Here is a 19,128-nt window from a genome sequence, read left to right on the forward strand (position 1 = left end):
TAGGAGCGTGCTCATCTGTGCCATCTGTGCAAGGAGCTGGCCAAAACCAACCTTCCTTTGCTGAGTGAAGTGCTGTTTCCCAGTAACACAGGAGCGACCTGTTATTCCTCTCACATGACTTGTTTCCCACAGTTGCAGACAATAAAAATAGCAAAGCAAGACTGGATCTTGGACAGGTGCAGCAGTGGCCCGGTATAATTTCACATTTTGATCTATACTGGCTGTTTGGTTAAGCAGATTGCAGAGGTCGCAGACACTATTAAGGGGGTATCACTTCACCTGTTCAAATGCTGAATAGTCCCATTTTTGAATAAAAAAGCAGATGGGGAAACAGTGAAATCACAGCCACGTTTGGCTAGAAATAACAATGTTATGCCTGGCATTTGAACTCTGTAGTGTGAAACGTTTGCAAATGAGGGCTTATGCCCCTCCACCCTTAAAAAGATAGAGGAGTCTAAATGGAATGATGCAATTTACTAACTACTCAGTTATAAAATGGTCACAATCCAGTAATACTGTCTGACAATCATATTCCACATACACAAAACAAGCCTTTTATATGTAGAAAACAAATTACACATGATGGCACATGGGGAACGTCTGGTAAAATATTTCACTGCAGTATAAAAGATTGTGCCAAACAGCTTCATACTCCCTTGCAAATGCAGATTTTGCAACTTAGGCATTCAGCAGAATAGAAGAATAGTCTGTCCATAAGGCAAATTTAGTATCATAATTTGGATCCAAATGTGCTTTTTCACTTGCAGTAGTATATGAATATATTGTAGACACTATACTGCCCAAAAGCTAAAGCTCTTTGGGTGGTTCATAAATCAGAGCTTAAAAATATAGAATATAACTACACAGTAAAAGATAATAATAATAATATTCTTAATGTTTAAAACAAAATAATTCAAAAATTAATAAACCTTGGTAAAACACAGCAACAGTGCAAAGATCTAAAAACACACCAACACTTTTTAAACAAAAACTAGAGAAAATTAAAGACTTTTGGCCTGGCACTGAAAAGACCACCATATAGGGCTATGTGGGAGGGCAACCCATAATAGGAATGAAAAGGTCCTTTCCTTAGCAGTCATCCATCAGCAAAGACATCCAGAGATGGCCCCTTGAAGATGGCCTTTGCAGCAGATATAGATGGAAAGGGAAGGTCATCCAGGTAAGCTGGCCCACAGTGCTTGGGATTGGACCTGGAAATAGACCGGCACCCAGTGCAAATCATACAACACTGGTAGAATATAATCAAACTGTGCCAGTTACCAGTTTCACTGCTCTAATTTTTCCAGCTAAATTTTCCAGACCATTTTCAAAGGCAGCTCTACATTTAATGGATAATAACAAGCCAAACATAAAGTTCCTGAGAAAAGATAACTATACCAACACCATCTGTATCCAGATCAGCTTCTAGCTGGTAAATCAGTTTAAGGTGTTCTCTGCTCCTCAAACCACCTGTGCCTCCAATTGCAAAGTTTGACCCAAGATCCTCTGCAACTATGAAGCTGATCCCACTGCCTCATTCATGGATGGAAAGCAGAAATGGAGCTAGGTATCAACCGCATATTTGTGCCACCTCGGTCCATCTCTGTGAATAGCCTCTCCCAGTGGTTTCATGTAGATGCTGAACATCATGGAGATAAAACATAGCCCTGTGGCATCCTGTAACATAACCTCCCAGAAACAATCCACTAGCAGTATCTCCAATAACCTATCCAGAAATATACCATAACTGATAGTACCAGAAATGGTTGAGAGGTCCAAGAAAATCAATAGCTTTCTCCACCCCTTTCTTAGAAAAGGTCATCTCACAGGATAACCAAGGGAGTTTGAAACCTGCCTTGAAGCCTGATGGAAATGGATCTGATCACCAGTTTCATTAAAATCGGGAAATGGCTGACAACCACTGCCTGAGCCCTTTGCTGGCAACCAACCTTTATTGTTAACTTCTTTTCATATCCAGGTTAGGCTTGTCCAAGCAAGCATGAGAACTGCTACAGAAAGCACACACTCTTGCACAAGCATTTGAAGAACAGTGACAATGACTCTTTCCCACTTTTTTCCCATTCTTTGGATCCAGCTCAATGACTTAACAGTAATTTCAATGAGCTGGATTTCAGGTAAACTTGTTAAGCACAGGGCAGTTTTGTTAACATTTAAGTTCCTAGCTCTCTCGATGCTGTAATCTTTGGTGGGCCACATGCTTACAAAACATCCTTAGCATCTAAGATGCAAAGTGAAAACAACCCCAACTGTATACTCCTCCCTACCAGGAACGGAGAGGTAAATTCAGCTGATATGTCCTGGCTACAATTCGCTGGCATATCAATATCCACTGGGATTTCAACAAGATAAGATCAGGGATGGCTGCTGAGCTGTGTTGCAACCTCAGCATTGTAAGCAGCAGAGAGTTATTATTAACCAGTCACTTGCTGCATTTGGCAAGCAGTGCTGAGCTGTACAATGTGGCTGTTGTTTTCTAGAAACTACTGCCCAAGTCCTTTCCAGACAATTGCTTTTAATAGCAAAAAATGCAGTGCTGCTGTTTGTTTATTTCAGTCATCTCAGCCCCAAATTGGTCTTGTTGCAGAGATAACCTCTTCCCGATCCCAAATTGGTATTATTCATTTCTTTCCCTTGCTACTATATTTACTATGGAGTAGAAGTGACTGCGGGGATGTGTTCATGTTAATGCCATGGATTGCAAAGGTACCACGAATTGCATGTCCATTGGCCACACTTGTAGCTTTACCTCAATCAGATTTGAGACCCTGTGGATGCATAATTAAGTGTAGACTTTTTTGTCTACTTAATCAAAGCAGGAAATATTCTTCACACATAGTTACTCATGGATGGATTATTTACAGTTTATTCTTTGTGATCCTCCTGATTCCATTATATTTTGTTTTCACCACTCTGATTTCCTAATAGATATAGCGTAACACCTTAAGGACTGAAGCCCAAATATTTTTCTTCTAAAGGCAAAAACATAAATTAATATGTTAATGAATATTTGTCTATCAATTAATGAGGATAATTAAAAACACATTGAGATGGTGATTATTTTCACACCACCATTCAGAGTTATAGTCTAACAAGGGAGAAGAGTTAATGACACATTGATGCAATTGAAATGTCTAATTTGAGAGTGCAATTTTGGGAGACATGCTTTTCATAATGGTGATATTAAGATAGTGTCAGTTCCCTTGAACAGCTTACATAGTCATTAAGTCACATGCTCAAATGATATAGTGATATGCAGAATGGCCCTAAGAAATGTTACCATTAGTCACATCAGACATCCTTTTTGCTCTTCGCAAAGTCTTAGGATCATTCATCTGAGATGGTGTCTTAGTATTTGTCTCAAAAATTTAATTTCAGACGAAGCTGAATAGTTCCCCAGCTGGCAAGTAGCTTTTAATGAAGGATATATTTTTAATTGAAACATAGATGGATGTTTCGTCTAGCAATTGAAGGTAGGCCAGCAACAAAGACTCCATGCATTGACTCATTTACCCATGTGAGGCCTCTGAAACACATATGTTTCGGAAAGTCCGTCTTTGTGAAATTCTAATATAGTTCTTTTGAATCAATTTGGGTTCAACTTTCAGATTGCAGCTGCAGCTGCAGCTTCATCAGGAAGACAACATGCATTTGCAAACTCAGTTTTGCTTTGTGTTTGCTTTACTCATGTTGCAGCTCAATCCGGACATGTACTGAAAAACTACATTGTCCATGGTAGATTGTTTAAAGACTGACACATCGTCTTTACATCTTCTGCTAAGACACCTCATATACATTGCATCACAATTGGTAATGTTCTATGCATTATTACATATCTTCTTGTGGTATAATCACTGAAGAACATCAGCACTGTAGCAGCTGCACTCTTGTGGCCTGTTTTAAATTAAATTAAGTAACTGAGATGGCTACAGGGAATCCAGATTTCCAGTGTGGGTATGAAGCCATTCACAGCCTCTCATACTCTTCAGCCGAGGCAAATGAAGTAAGCAAGCAGCCATCCCAAGTAAGCATGTGATAAAGATTATCATGCTGATATAAAAGAAGCTATTGCCATTATTTAGAAAGTAATGAGCATAAAAAGAGACCCAGTGCCTTGATTTTCCAGCTGCGTTCTAGGAAACCCTGGGATCCTTCAAAGCTTATTTGGGACTCCTCACAAGGAAGACCAGCTGGAAACAATCAAGCTGATCTGAAGTCTTCTGTTGGTTCACACAAGATGGTATGAACCTTATGGACTTGTTTTGAGATGTGCCTTAACACACCTCCGATTGCTCTGCAATGTTCAGAGGATTCATGGTGGACATGCTCGTGTTCTTTGGTCAACACATCTATGTGCAGAGGTTTCTCCATACTGAAGGACAGAAAGTTTAACAGACAACATGATGAACCTGAATTGGACATGAGGGACTAATATGCTACCGTCACTGGAGACATTCAGAACTGGAAGCAGAGTTGTGGCTTAGGGCAATCCTGTGCAACTTGGGGCTTGGCAACCTTCCTTTCTTTTGCATTCCTGGTCAAGGCAGCAAACCCGGGAAGTGTATGATTCCTTGGTGGGCTGAAAATGGTGGGAGATGTGCCTGATAATCGAGTAGCTTGTCTTGATTTGAACTACAATCTAAGGGGAACAACACATTTGCTTCATTGCAACATATGAGCAAAGATATTTCATAAACTAGAGTAGAATCAAATCCAAGCAATATCCATCAGACATTTGCTCCCCAACTCTACTATTGAGCAAAGCAGTACTCTGGAATTGAGGAAAGCAGAGAGCAATAGCGCAGTAGTTTCAACAAGGAGAATCCCTCATTTCTGGATCAGCACAGCTCAGTAGAGCTCATGTGATGGAGCTGTGTTAATCCAGTAAGGGTTTGTCCTTGTTTCAGGGCTTCTTCACGAAGCACTAAATTGCCAGGCCACACAGGCACAACATAAATCATAGAAGTGCAGCAACTCCATTGGATACTAGCCTTGGTATCCTAGGAGTTTATTATGAACCATTATTTTAATGAAGAAGACTTCACATGGAAGGAAAACATGTCCAACCACTGGGGATTCCATGAACAAGGCTGGAGAAGGAATGGAGCAAATGATCTTAGACTTATTCAGAAATCTTGTATCAGGCCCCTTTCTTGCACATATTTGTGATGCATGCCTGGATGGCAGAGAAGGAGCTCAATTTCATGCACAATGTTAGGAATGGGGGTAGTTGGTGTGCTTCTAGTTCCCACTTACACATAAGTTCATAGGACGAGGGATACTTTTGCAAAGAGATATGCTGAGATTTATCAAGTTGACAGATTGTAGTAATTACATGCCAAGGAGTCTTCAAAACCTCACTTTCCTGCATATAATAATTATAAGCTGAACTGAAGAGTAATTCTATACTCTTTCAGGGATGTCCCAAGATGTTTTCTTAGATGTGTCAAAAATTACAATTGGTAACTCTAAGTAACTTACTGGAGAAGACAATAATCCTAGGGAAGGTTTGAGTCAGTTGAAAAAGAGGAAGATCAAATATAAGATGAATTGATTCCATAGAGGAAGTCACAGCCTTGAGTTTATAAGAGTTAAACAGAGCTGTGAAGGGCAGGACATTTTGGACAGTAGTCATTCACAGGGTCTCCTTAAGTTGGGGACAACTTGATGGCATTTAGCAACAACAACTCTAAGTAACTTGGAAACCATTCCCACTCTTGTGTTTCACATATCACTAACCCTAAATATTACCAGGGAATGCTCTATGTGCCGAACAAATTCCCCAGTGGCATGTAGGTATTCTCAATGGCAGCTCTTCAATTTTGGATCTCCCCTCCACCCAGAAACTCTCTAAGGGATGAGTTTGTCGGTCTTCCTGAACAAGACAACATCTAAAGAGTCCATAGCAATCCAGATCCCATGTTGTAGGCAAAGCTATGACCTTAGAGAAGAAAATGCAAGTGAGGATATCACCCCCACCTGCTATGAATTGCTCAAGAAGCTCCATGTCCTTCTTGAGGCCCACAAGGGAAGGATGGAGGCATTAAGAAAGCCTTTGCCATTACTCCCAGGCTGCTAGCAGAATTTAGTATGCAAGGACGTTTCAGACATCAAAACTCATCTTGCAAGCACTGATCCCATAAGATTGTACTCTAAAGTTCCTTATTCACCTGGGTTTGCTTGCAAGGGATCAGGCAATACAAAGAAAGATAATTAAAAGCCTGTTACTTGTTGTGTCCCTTTGGGATGCTTTGGGTTAAATAACTAAAAGAATTTGCACTCCTTATGTTGGTTGCTTTGCTACCTACCTTATTATAGTTCCAACCCTCCATTTTTGGGAAAAGAGAGAACTTGTGATTTGAAGCTAACCTTCAAAGGGAGCAGTGATATAGCCTCAAAGCCTTGGCCACTTTGGGTTAAACCAGACAAGTATTTAATGACATTTAATTATAGAAAGTGGGTGAGCCTGACAAAGAACAATTAGCATATGTGAAGAAGCTTTCTGGGAGTAAATATGTAACCTTGAAGTTTTGCTAGTATCATCATCTCTTAATGGTGAAAATATTCAGCTTAAGAACTAAGAACACAGACAAGGGAAATATTGAATCTGAGTACAGTCAACTTCCAGACCTGGGGGAAGAAACTCACAGTCTGGAGGCAGTGAGACCAGGTAGTTTAGAGAAGAGAAGAAAGCCCTGAGTCACCTGCACATTTTTTGAGTCATTCATTTACCAAACTTGCCTGGAAGAGTGGAAGTATTTCAGAGGATGTTGTGAAATACTGAATATGCAACCATTTAAGAAGGATTTTGAGGATTTATCCTCATATACATGAATTAACACATTGAAAATAGTTTTACACCAGGCCATTTTGGAACCCATTTATGGACTTAAAGTGCTGTAAGCAATTTGGGAGGAAATGTGGATAATATTTGGCTTTTGGATTGATTTCCCATTTGCCCTGGTTGATCCTGTCTCAAAACCTGCTATCAATATTTGGGACTTCAGCCAGACAGGAACAGCAGAAGAGTCTGATTAATAAGGAGCAAAAGAAGACAACTAGGGAACCTAAAGTGAGAGCTGGAACCAGCATTGTAAAAGTAACAGGTGAAATTAGGAACACATATGTGAAGCCCTAGAGACAAATTGGAAGCCAAGCCCTTTTCCATCACCTTGGTTTCTACTATTGCAGAAATCGGGGAAAGAATGAGATTGTTCATAGAAGCACGGTGAAAAATCAAATGGCCATCTTCCTGCTACAACAGTGTGCAATGGCACCAAGAAAAAGTGCCCACAAATAGTTAATCAAGGCACATTCTTCGCACTGCCTGCAGCCATATGGAAATAATCCAGTGCCTGAAAGTTGTCGAGATCTTCCAGCTTTTGCATTCTGCAAACAAGCAGCTAAGCCTTTCCCCAAACATTTTCTCCCAACACTGCTAAAACTAAATAGGGTCCAGCTGTTTTGACACAGCCTTTGTCAGATCTTTTTTTTTTTTAATAGGCACTGATAACAGTGACATGATGCTTGCTTAAAAGGGTACCAGTGACTGTTGTTGCAGAGTGTCTACCAGCTGCTGGGCATATGCCCATCTGCTTGGCTGGGGCTAGAAGAGAAATAGTTTGGAGGTTGCCATGCAGCCAATAAAATAGGCAGGCAATCTGTTTTTTTTTCCTAGCTGGATGGCAGAGAAGAAAGCTTGGTGGGACTTCCAAGAGTGCTCTGTTTGCCTTTGGGCTAACTGATACTGATCCTAGTGCTTATTTGTGCCCTTAAATCCAATGTATAGTTGCAATTTAGACTGCAATTTCATGCATGTGTGGAAAGGAAAGAAACCTACAGCTCCCAGCATTGTGAAAAGCTGTTTCCATGGGCATCCAGTTGCAGATGTGGAAAGATCCAAATTGGGAAATGCAACTTTGCCTCCAGAAGCCCAGGCAATTCTGGACTTAGACGGCAACACAGCATTTTCCAGCTTCCTAGATAGGAGGTCTGGCAGTACCACTAACTGGAACATCAAGCCCAAGCTTGTGAGATGAGTGGGTATTTAGCATTCCATCCATGTATAATTGAAACAAGCACAAATGTCGCCTTTTTCAGCATTTGCCCCTCTGGACTGCTAGGTGGATCTATGCTGTGCTCCTCGTAGTGCTAAAGCTCTGCTTCTTAAATCCAAAGTGGATTTGTCTATATTGAAACAGTAATTTTCATGTCTCACAGAGGCACAAAAGGCTCCTGCATTTATCCTCTGTGGAGGGGATAAACACTTGAATTTGTTAGTGCAATACAGCATTTTTGTTTGCATGGGGGATGACATTGAGCTCTGAAGAAGCTGCACACAGAAGAAGCAGAATTTCTAGCTAGTGTGAATAAAATTAGGCTCTGTAAAACCAAACTGGGCTGGATTTTGCATTTGCTATTTTACCATCAACTCTTTCTCTCTCTCCCCCTCTCCCATGAATCTTTTTCTTTTTCTTCCTTTTTTTCTCCTCCTTTTGATAAATTATATATAGGGTCTAAGTCTTTGGCAGACTTCGCCACTGGGGGAGTTTGCCCTGTGGTGACAGCAATCTGAACACCTGTGTCTGCAAAGCGTAAACACCATAACATTCCTTTAGGTTCCTTCCTCTCCCCGGGGAGCCAGCTTTCCAGAAGGGGAGCAGCAGCGACTTGACTTGCATTTCAAACCAAAAAAAGACTATTCCTAGTTAGCAGGGCAAGGATTTCGCATCTGCTGCAGTAGTAGTAAATCTTCCTATCTGGAGCACTGAGGCAGTGCACCCAAAGCGGATTGAACAACCACATAAAAATAGAAAATAAAAATGATTCCATCTCTTGCAGTGATTTCTCTTGAGCCTTAGTGCCTCCAACAGTCATTGGGTGGTAAGAATTTAGCTGCTGGTGGTGATTGTCTTGTGGAGCTTTGAGTGGAATATTCTTTGGGGCTCTCAGTTGAGCCTTGAAGGCAAAAAGCTGTTGCAAGATGGCAGTTATGTCGGTTCCCTTTATGGCAAGGAGAACTGAAGAGCTTTTCCGCTGGCAGACATTCACAGCCTCCTGGGATTGTTAGAGAATGCTCTGTGCTATGGAGCATCTTTTCAGCTAGCCACATAGTCTTGTAGGCCAATACTGTCTTCAGGACTCTGGATTGCAGGAAGTTTTAGATGCCACACCTGAGTAATCTTGCTAGTTTGATTGAAACTCTTACTCCAAAATTCCTCAGTTGCTTTGTCCAAGTAGCAATGTCCAAACATAATCCAAAAAGATGTTCAGTATTGATTGTTCAGTGTCTGCTTAAGATCCACCCCTTCATGCAGGCTGCAGGTACAGTGTTAGTCTTGAAATGTCCTGGTACCTATCATACTGAGCAGGGTTACTATTGCAGCAACAGATCATCAGTAGATTAAAACTAAGTTTGTGCCTGACCAGTTTTTGTTTTGTTGTATATTTATTGTCCTATTGTCATGGTTTCTATTATTAAATTAACTAGAAATGGGATGCACCCTGTTGGAATGCATCCCTCCAATCATTCATGGACTTCCTTTTATGCTCAGCCAAGTCTTCCAAAGAGATCCAAGCCAAGATGAAGTCCACAAGCTCTCACCAAGCTCTGGTTATGTAACCAACAGCCTTCTTCCATGTCAGCAGGAACAGCCCAAAAGGCAACTGTAGTTGGCACAGAAGAGAGACATGCTTGTGCAGTGATCGGGGCAGAAGCTGCTTTTCTGGTAGGCAGCCCATGACCAGCCTTCTTTGGGGTGAGGAGCAACCACCGTTTGAACCGCCGCTCTGACATATGAGTGGGCACTGCTACCAGTCCATGGGGCTGCTTCCCTGGCAGCCGCCTCACGATCAAGGACTCTGCAACCAACCTTCTTTGGCCAAGGAGTGGTTGCCATCTGACGGGCCGTTGCTGGTGCATGGGGTTCGATTCCTTCTGAGTACCCCATGAATGCTTGCCAGGAATTCAGGCTCTGTGCCTCCACAAAGTGGACCAGAGTCTGGGGAGTTGAGCTCAGGGCAAACATCAGCTTCCAAACCCTGGATGGCTTCCTCACTCATCCATAATATTAACCACTTAGGTAGTTGACTGGGAAGTAGTGCACACGTCTGTAAAGCAAAAAGAAAAACAAACAAGCAGACCTGTCCCATGTTGAAGACATTTTGTCAGACTTTCCCAGATACTTTCAAAATTCCCTTGATGTTTCATCCAAAAACCAAACCAAACCAAACTCCTTCCATTTTTCTGTGGAATTGCTGTTGATGTTGATGTTGAATTTGGTGGCACTACGACTGCATTCAATATCAGAGCTCGTGTAAAAAGCGAAGCGAAGCAAAGCATGCATTTGCTTTTTTCTCATACAATATGGCTTCACATTTGAATTCCCAGTCTGTGATTCTGGGTATATGTGGTACATATGAAGTGCCCCTTGCAACCAGTAGAACAGGCATTGCTGATCCACCCCTGCCCATTCAGGGTTTGAAGTCATGAGGGAAGATTTGTTTTGCACAGCAGGTTTCCTATGTGTTGGGTCTGTGGCAGACTGGGCAAGCAAGGGTTAACTATTTGTAGGCTAAAACTGAGAGGGGGCTTCGTTCCCCCTGCTCCCTTGCAGTGCCTGTAGTTGTAGTATGTTAAATTATGGATGGCACAAGTCAACTAATTGCACCTTGCAGACCCGGTTTGGATTGAGCAAAAGCTGTTGAATTCATAAATAGAGGATGAGTAGGAAATGTACTAGACCGAGTAATGAAACCATCTCTTAGAGGTGGCCTGTCCTTTTCTGAGCAATGGCATTTGAGAGATAGCCAAGCAGACTATAAGAAGCAGTCAGCAATGCACAGCAAGGAAGCTGCAAAATGGGTAATCCTGAAGGTAACTCTTCGATTCACTGGGGGAAGGAAATGAAGTCCATTTCAAGCTGTACCTCAGGTGTTGAAACAGTCTTCTGTTAAAAATTAATGTATGATTTTGAAGCTGTTCGACAGTTTTCTTTTTCAAAGAGTGCATTTGAGAGCTATTTTATACAGCAACAACTGTAGGGCTGTGCTGAATATTTCTTCCACATGTTTTTCAACCATTGGCATTCAAGTTGTAGAAAAAAAGATTGCTTTCAAAAAGAAATTCAAAGGAGAGAAAATTTCTGAGAAATTCATATGGCTTGGGTTCAGGATTCTTGCGCTGATCATACATTGAGCAATGTCAGTGAAGCTCATATGTCCTGTCTCTTATCATACAATAAAGTTGCCAGCAGTTTGTAGCCTCCTCAACTTGCTACACTTCAGTTACAGCCCAAGGGAAGGTAATTCTGTCTACAGGGCTTTCTCAGATCAGAAAGTATCTGGGATACAGTACAACAATTGAAAGATATGTTATAGAAAGTAGCACAGAGAACACTCTCAGCCATCTCACAATGAGTATGTAAGGTCAAAAACATCACCGAAAGAATTCAAAATACACGTCTCTCTGTAGTTCCAAAAGTCTTTGGAAGGAGAGAAGGAAATGGAAGTCCCTTGCATTGGAAACATCAACTTTCAGGGCATTGGAGGGCAGATTCTGGTAGAGAATGATCTTCACCTCTTACTTGGAGCTGCATGCAACATGGCTGTCCACACTCCCATTAGGGGTTTCCAGTCAGCACCCTCATTAGAGATAAGATGTACCCACAATCATCATTCAGTAGATCCTGAAACCTTAAGAATGACAAGAAGTGAGCCAACATGTTTTGTTTTGTTTTTTTCTCTAAGGAACTCCACTTAAACAACAACTTGGTAGAATTTTCTTCCTATTTGCTTCACCATTCTATTTGTTGCATTCCCTCCCTATCACAGAATGATGCTTGGATCACTGGGGAGACAAAAGGTGTGTGGGGGAGAGGATACATCCTATCACCAGATCATTTCTCTGTACCCCAAAAGGATAGAGAATTCCAAGAGCCCATCTGCATGCAGCTCTGATTTTTCAGATGCAGCACATGCTTGCATTTCCTTTGCAAGAGTGTCCATGCTGCGTTCCATACATGCATTTGTCATCTCTATGTCAAGCCATGCCTTGTAAAGCATGTGGAACATGACATGTGCTTATGTTGACCCTGTTCTTATAACCAAACATCAGTTCTGCAGCTTCCTGGGGAGAGAACATGGCTAATATATTTATTCCAGATTTTTGTGGCATTTAAAAGCCTCTCAGCCTAATTTGTGTATCTATGAGTGTATTTGATATTTTGCAATGTTGCAGTGTGGCTTGGCGTGCAATTTGTATTGTTCTTTTTCTCATTATTGATTTATGCTGTTGCCTTTGTGCTGATGGCCTGTGGCGGGTGCAAGCAAGAAATCTAACTCGACAGAAGACCTAGCAGCTGTGAACAAGCTGTTTGTTCTGCAGGCACTTTTCGGTAATGTACTTTCTCTCTGCTTGAGGTATGCTGAGGTCTGGGACAACTACACCAGTTGCTCTTTCGTGGGGCTCATGGCCTTATCCGGGTTGTTGGGCTTGGCTCATTCCCCTGCTGTCCTTCCTAACACAGGATTAACTCAATTACCAGATCCATCCCTTGTTATGAATGTGTCTGGCACATACTAAGGGCCATCATAGACATTACTTGATTCATAAAACAATAGAGATTACAGGTGCAGTTCTGGGCCCATAGAGCATTTAAGCCAGTCCCCTGTACCCCACATGAGGGCCCCAATTTAGATCAGGAGCACTGTGTCCACTCTAGAGTAAAGATGAGGGAGAAATGGTGCCTGTTTTGATCATCAGAGTTGGCAAACAAGAGCCCCATAACTATGGGTCAGCCTAGAAACCTGGTCTATATTCTGTAGAAGTTTCCTGGAAATGTGGATGCTGAGAATACAACTTCTGATGCTAGATGGTACACCTAGCATGTGATGAATGGGTGACAGATAGCACAACTATGTGTGGATGGCTTTGTAAGGGGCAGAAGATAAAGGGACATGGAAGGAACCCCTTCCAATGGATACTTTTTAAAAGACTATCATAGTGAGTGATGCAAATTTTGGAACTGTCAGGATTGAAAGCAGCCCGAGACTACTTTCAAGAATATGCAGTTATCTAATTTGGACTAAATTTTGGTGTGACAGGTGAGTCACAGGTGAGTTCCCCATTCTAAGTTTACGCTCTTTGTAGGAGGAAAGATCATCAACTGCATGTGCTTCCGCAAGTCATCTACCAGTAGCAAACCCAGGAAGAGGTTTTCAGTGACAGTTACCTTTGTACTTGAAAGGGCTTCGAACCTTGACCACAATTCTCTGAATACTAGAGAGGATTCAGAATTAAATCTTATTAATTTATAATATTTATACCCTGTTTCCTTTCTTTGAAGAAACCCAAGCTGATATATAAGATCCTCGTCATCTTCATTTTATCCTTAGAACAATGCTGTGACATTCCTTGGACTGAATGTCAGTGGCTGGCCCAAGTTACCCGATAAGCCTAAACTGGAGTGGTACCCAGGTGTCCAGAGTCCCGGTCCAATAACCACTGCACCAAAGAATGGTTTGCCACCCTGACTTCATTGCCTCTATAATCACTGATCTGAGATGTAGACCTTTTGTAACCATCTGCCAATGGTGACTACACCATTGCAAATGTACATCTGAATTGTTCAGATTATGTTTTTCACTATTAAAAAGCAATGATGTATGAGACTTGGACTGGTAGACATGGATTCAAATCCTTGCTTAGCCATCAACCCCAGTGGATGACATGAACAAGTTAGTGCCCTAAGCTGCCTCACAGTATTATTATATGGGTGAAAAGGCAAAACATGCATGTTTCCCCAACTCCTTGGTAGATAACCTGGCTGCATACGTGATAAGTAAATTCTACGTACCCTTAGTTGTCGCAACAAAAATGTTCATACCTCTCTTGAGTCATTTGACAAACAATGTTGAGATGCTTGTTGATATTCAGTTGGCATTCTATAGTAATGTTTGTTCTTTTCCTAAAAAAAAAAAATCAACAACATGCATGCATGGAAATATACAAAGGTCCATTGTGTACATTTCAAAAATGTGCACTAACGTTTTGAGTCAGTGTACAAAAATGTGGACATTGGAAAATAAACACATAAATAATTACAGATTTTTGTCTGGCAGTAAAAGTGCACCCTTGCATGGAATTGGGATGTAACAAACCTGGTCGTGGCAAGCCAAGAACAGCAGGGAGACCCACATTTGGGGATCTGCCCATCTGTAGTACTGGAGATCTCTGGTTTGCTCCAGGCACGCTTTTGGCATTATTCGGCAGTAGTTCTATTTTCTTTGTTTTCCTTCTTTCCTTGGACTTGTCTGCCTTGCTCATTGACTGGGTAAAAGATTGGAAACTGCTGAGGAAAAGGTTAAATATGGAACAATTTTAGTTATGTTAGTTAGCTGTTGGTCACATTAATAACCCCCAGTACATATGTGCTACTGTGGCTAATTGCTTGTGCAAATGCATGCAGACCTTGGGCTTCGTTGTTATTAAAATGAGACTCAAAATAAACCAATTTGTGTGAACAACTGGAAAAAGCATGTAATCGGACTGACATGCTGTCTGTTCGAACATACTTCCAATCTGCTGATGAATCTATGAGCAATGTATGAAATAAAACAGGCTTTGTCTATCACTGTTTTCCCCAGGGGAGGAAAAATACCCAAGCCCTGCACCTGTGTGTGTATTTGCACATGTCTGTGCATGTTTATATAATACATTCAGAGCTGTTTTCCTCGTGGGAAAAATATGCCTTTACTTTTTCATGGTGCACATTTCTTTGCTGCTATAAGAAGTCCATATGAAAGAGCAACGGAGTTGCCATAGCTTACTGTATCATTCCATGCCTTGCTTTGTTTAAAGTACCAAGTTATGACTTTGTAGGTGATGTGGAAGTAGCATGAGATAGTATTTTTGGAGTACACCATTCCAAATAAGCAAAGTCTCTTTGGGCCAATCTGGAGGTGATCCTAAAGACATCATTAGAAAGCTGCTCAGATCTTGCCTCTTGCTTGGTCAGTTGCTTAGCTGGTTGGCTGGGTTTTGTTTTAAATATTGACATAAAGTTTCCACTGTGGCCACAGGGCACAGCAAGGAGGTTTAGCCCTTTTCTCCCTTGCTGTGATCCAATGAATCTGTGCCATTTCCTCTGCTCCTGTTAGCCCTAACGAAAATTCAGTGGAAGTTTGCCCCCCCCCACCCACCCTAGGGCAAATAGCAGCCAGTAGGGCAAGGTTTAAACATCCCTTTCTGTTTGCTATGGTCCCAGTGAAAATTTAATGGAATGAAAACACTGTATTTTCATCATTGCTGTTGATAACTTAATGCCATTTCTAATGATATGTTTAGCAACCCATCTAGATCTGCCCTCTAACTATGTGGGCAGCAAGTTTCAGCTTTCTAGATGGAGTTCTAGATTAATGGTTTCAGGTACATGACTTGCCTCCAGGTTTTCTTATACAAATTTTCAGCTTTCTGGGAGGTCTGAAAGTACATGAAGAAATAGTAGTTCTGAGGCAGAACAATATGGATGCCCTGTTTTCAGATTTCTTTGGTAATTCAGTGTGTCTTGCAGAATGTGCATTTCAAATGTTAGGGCAATGAACAATGTTCATACCTAAGTAAGTGAGTTAGTCAGTCCCAGGTGAGGGACATGTGTAAACCTGGAGTTCATTTTACACGCATGTGGATCTTTTCCTTGAGCAGTGTCCAATGAATTAATTTTGGAATACTTCTGAATTATCTCCTCTCACTTGACTACCTCTTGGCGTCAGAAGAGGAAAATAATGTCAGCATATGACAATCTCATTAAAACTGACGGAGTTAAAAGACGGAGTTAAAAGTGCATAGCTTCCATAACTTTTTGTCCTGAGTGAGTCTTGCACTAGGCAACGCCCTTGCTCCAAGGACTGTGCTAGCAGTATTCCATCAGCTACCACCATTGGCAGCGATGGACGGGCTTTAAATCCCGTATGTCATTGATCAATGAGAGCTAGGCAGAAATATATTCTTGTTTGTTTCCCTGCAGAGTGATAGGAATCCCAGTTTGAAGGGATTGAAGAATTTGTTGTTCTGGCAGATGACACACACAAAAATGGCATCATAAAATCCTAGTCATCCGACATGTGCTACATCTGTGCAGACTAATTTTCAGAGATACCATATATATCTTTGATATATAGCATGTGATATACACTTGCCACTGAACCCAGTAGATCTCCTTCTGTGTAAAACTGCATAGGATTAAGCCACAAGTTATATTTTCTTTCAGAGCTTAGGTCCAGCTGGATTCATGGTTTTATGAAATCATGGCTTTTCTGGTTGGGATAGATTAACTGTTGAGCTAAATATGGTACAGAGGGGAGACACCCCCCCCCCCCACTGACATAGCAACTGCAGTGTAAATATGAGAGTGTGTTCCATGAAGCCTGAAAAAAAAGTTTACTTCTTCAGAACAGTGAGTCACCTCACAGTTCGTGCAGAACCTCCAGCTGCTTGAAGATGACGGCAGGGACAGAATTGTCGAGTCTGTTTGAATGTACATATCTGAAGAATTGTGGAGAAATGAATGAATGGTGTGGAAAAAGTGGAGAAGGAAACTTTCCCCTGCTCTCTTGTAATACTAGAACCCGAGTCATTCCTTGAAGCTGATTGTCAGGAGATTCAGGACAGATAAAAGGAAATACCTCCCAACTATGGAATTAATTGCCACAGAAAGTGGTGATGGCCACCAATCTAGATGGCTTTAAAAGAGGATTGGACAAATTCATAGAAGTGCAGGCTGTTACGCATGGCCACAGGGGCAAGGGCGCAGGACGCATGTGAGCAGGCTATCGCTTTGGTGGTTATTCAAGCTCAAACAGTGAAAACAAAATTGTTGTGGAATCTCAGGTATCTGATCTTGGTCAGGGAATGTCTGGGGAACAGCAGGAAGAGTTGCTAGTCTGGGCTGATGAGGGTGATGGCCAACCAGCATATGGGAATGGGAGAGGCAACACAATATGGGTGGAATTGGCAGTGGGCTGATGAGAACCTCGGTCTACCAATACCAGGAGGTGGAGTTGGGGACTGAGCAGGTCTCACAGCAGGTGTTGAGCAGCTTGTCTGACACAGAGGTATCTCCTCCTGAAGAAGCCATGCCGGCTGCTAGGAGACAGCATAGGTGGCAAATGCAGCTAATGGAGAAACAGGAAGAATGCAGGAGGGCTAGGATTCACAGTGCCCCACCTGCTGAGATGTGCAGGCGAAAGGGTTATAAAGAGGCTAGGAACTGCAGGGTGTTAGAGAAGACTCACTGTGGGTGAACACAGAGATGTACAATGACAAAGTCTTGTGGAAAGAAAGTTGGGTCTAGCATGTTTACTTGGGAGGAGAACTGAACCTCATGACAGTGGCTTTCACTGGCTACAGCTTTTATGACCATAGTCTCAGAGTCAGTATGCATGTGAACACCAGTTGCTGATAAATGTGTTGGGAGGGGGGTACTGTTGTAATCCTGTCTTGTTTGAGGGACCCATGAACAGCTCCTGTGCCATTGTTTGTACAAACTGCTAGACTGGATGTACCCTTGGACCATGATCTTCTTGGTAGTTCTAGCAATGTGTGAGGAATCTGGTTTGAGGATGGAAAGCTATCATTTTTCCTTGGCATGGCTCCCTAGACTTCAGCCCACTTTCTTTCTGCCTTGCACTGACAGTTTGTGTGGGGATACAGCAGGAAGTGAATCCAAGCAAGTCCACAAGGCTGGCTTGTGCACAAGCCACCCACTGCCTGTGTGCCTATTATGCAAGCAGAGTTCTGCTTCTGCTAATGTGACTTGCAGGGATTGAGGAGTTTGCACAATGAATTGCATAATCAGGATACTTTGATCAAATAACAGGTCTGCTTGTACTCCCAAGTATTTGTGGATTTTATCTCAGCTCAGCTTGCTTCTTGACAAGGGCCATGTGAAGGTTGAAGTCCAATGAGTGCAAGAGAACCATATTCCTCCAAAGCTCCTTCCATTTATCAGACAGTCCTGTTGCACTGTTCGTGCAGGATGTATTTATCACTGTTGGGGTACATGCTAATGAATACAGCACCATTTCTGTTTTAATGAATGCAAACTGCCTTCAGTTGATAGATGGCAAGATCCTTCCTTCCTTCCTTCCTTCCTTCCTTCCTTCCTTCCTTCCTTCCTTCCTTCTGGTTAGACCCATCAACAAATATTGGAAGGTTTATCAATTCTGGAAGATTCAAAATCTATTTATGAAAACGCCAGCACCTGAGGGTGCCCACCAGACCTCATCTTGTGAACCATCCTACCCCACAGTATACAATAAATGATGTGCAGGAGAAATCCAGATTTTGCTTTTGGAATAAATCATGCAAATAACATCATTTGCATAGGCACAAGACTGCACAGGTTACAGTTCATTTGAAAGAGCACATGTTGCTGCAATGTAGCTAAACAGGAATGGAACAAGATGTTTCAATATGAGTTCAAGTACTTTGAGTGAAGGGGTTTCTAGTCTTCTACATTCATAATGTGGACCCTGGGGTTCCTCCGAGAGATGTCCCGGCACATCCAAAGAGGGAGAACAGATTACATTCCTCACATTTCAGCAGCTTAAAGCAAAACCTTCAGCATTTTCAGGCAGCATTTGAAAAAAAAATGCAGTCACAACTTAAAGAACAGAAATTGCAGGTCACCTTGAAAAGATGCTCTAATATCCTTCAGTGCTTTACTGGAAAGCTGGAAGGAAGCAAGGAAATGAAGTAGGGGAGGGGGAAGGGGATTAAAATCTCTAAAGAAGCATTCAACAGATACCAGCATAAAAATCATTTATTCAGCTACAAAGCTTATGTGTGGCACAGAATATCACTTTATGTTGATGGATCAACTTTAGAAAACTTTGACTCACTGAAAATATAAGACTGTGGTAGGAAATATAAATATATAGGACAATTATTATTATTATTATTATTATTATTATTATTATTATTATTATTACATTTCTATGCCGCCCCTTGCCGAAACCTCGGGGCGGCTTACAACACAATAAAATACATTGAAATACAATAGCACATAATAAATTACCATTAAATACAAAAATACAAAAAATACACTGAGT

At 41.7% G+C, this 19,128-nt stretch overlaps 1 protein-coding gene across 6 annotated transcripts in view; it reads left to right on the top strand.

Moving 5' to 3' along the window:
* The window catches only part of PCDH7 (protocadherin 7), a 400,111-nt gene that overhangs the window by 246,799 nt on the left and 134,184 nt on the right, over positions 1-19,128 (top strand). The gene's annotated exons all lie outside the window — the stretch shown is intronic.

This window comes from Varanus komodoensis, unplaced genomic scaffold (genome assembly GCF_004798865.1).
Source record: "Varanus komodoensis strain SLA01 unplaced genomic scaffold, ASM479886v1 scaffold9, whole genome shotgun sequence".
Taxonomy (NCBI): Eukaryota; Metazoa; Chordata; class Lepidosauria; order Squamata; family Varanidae; genus Varanus; species Varanus komodoensis.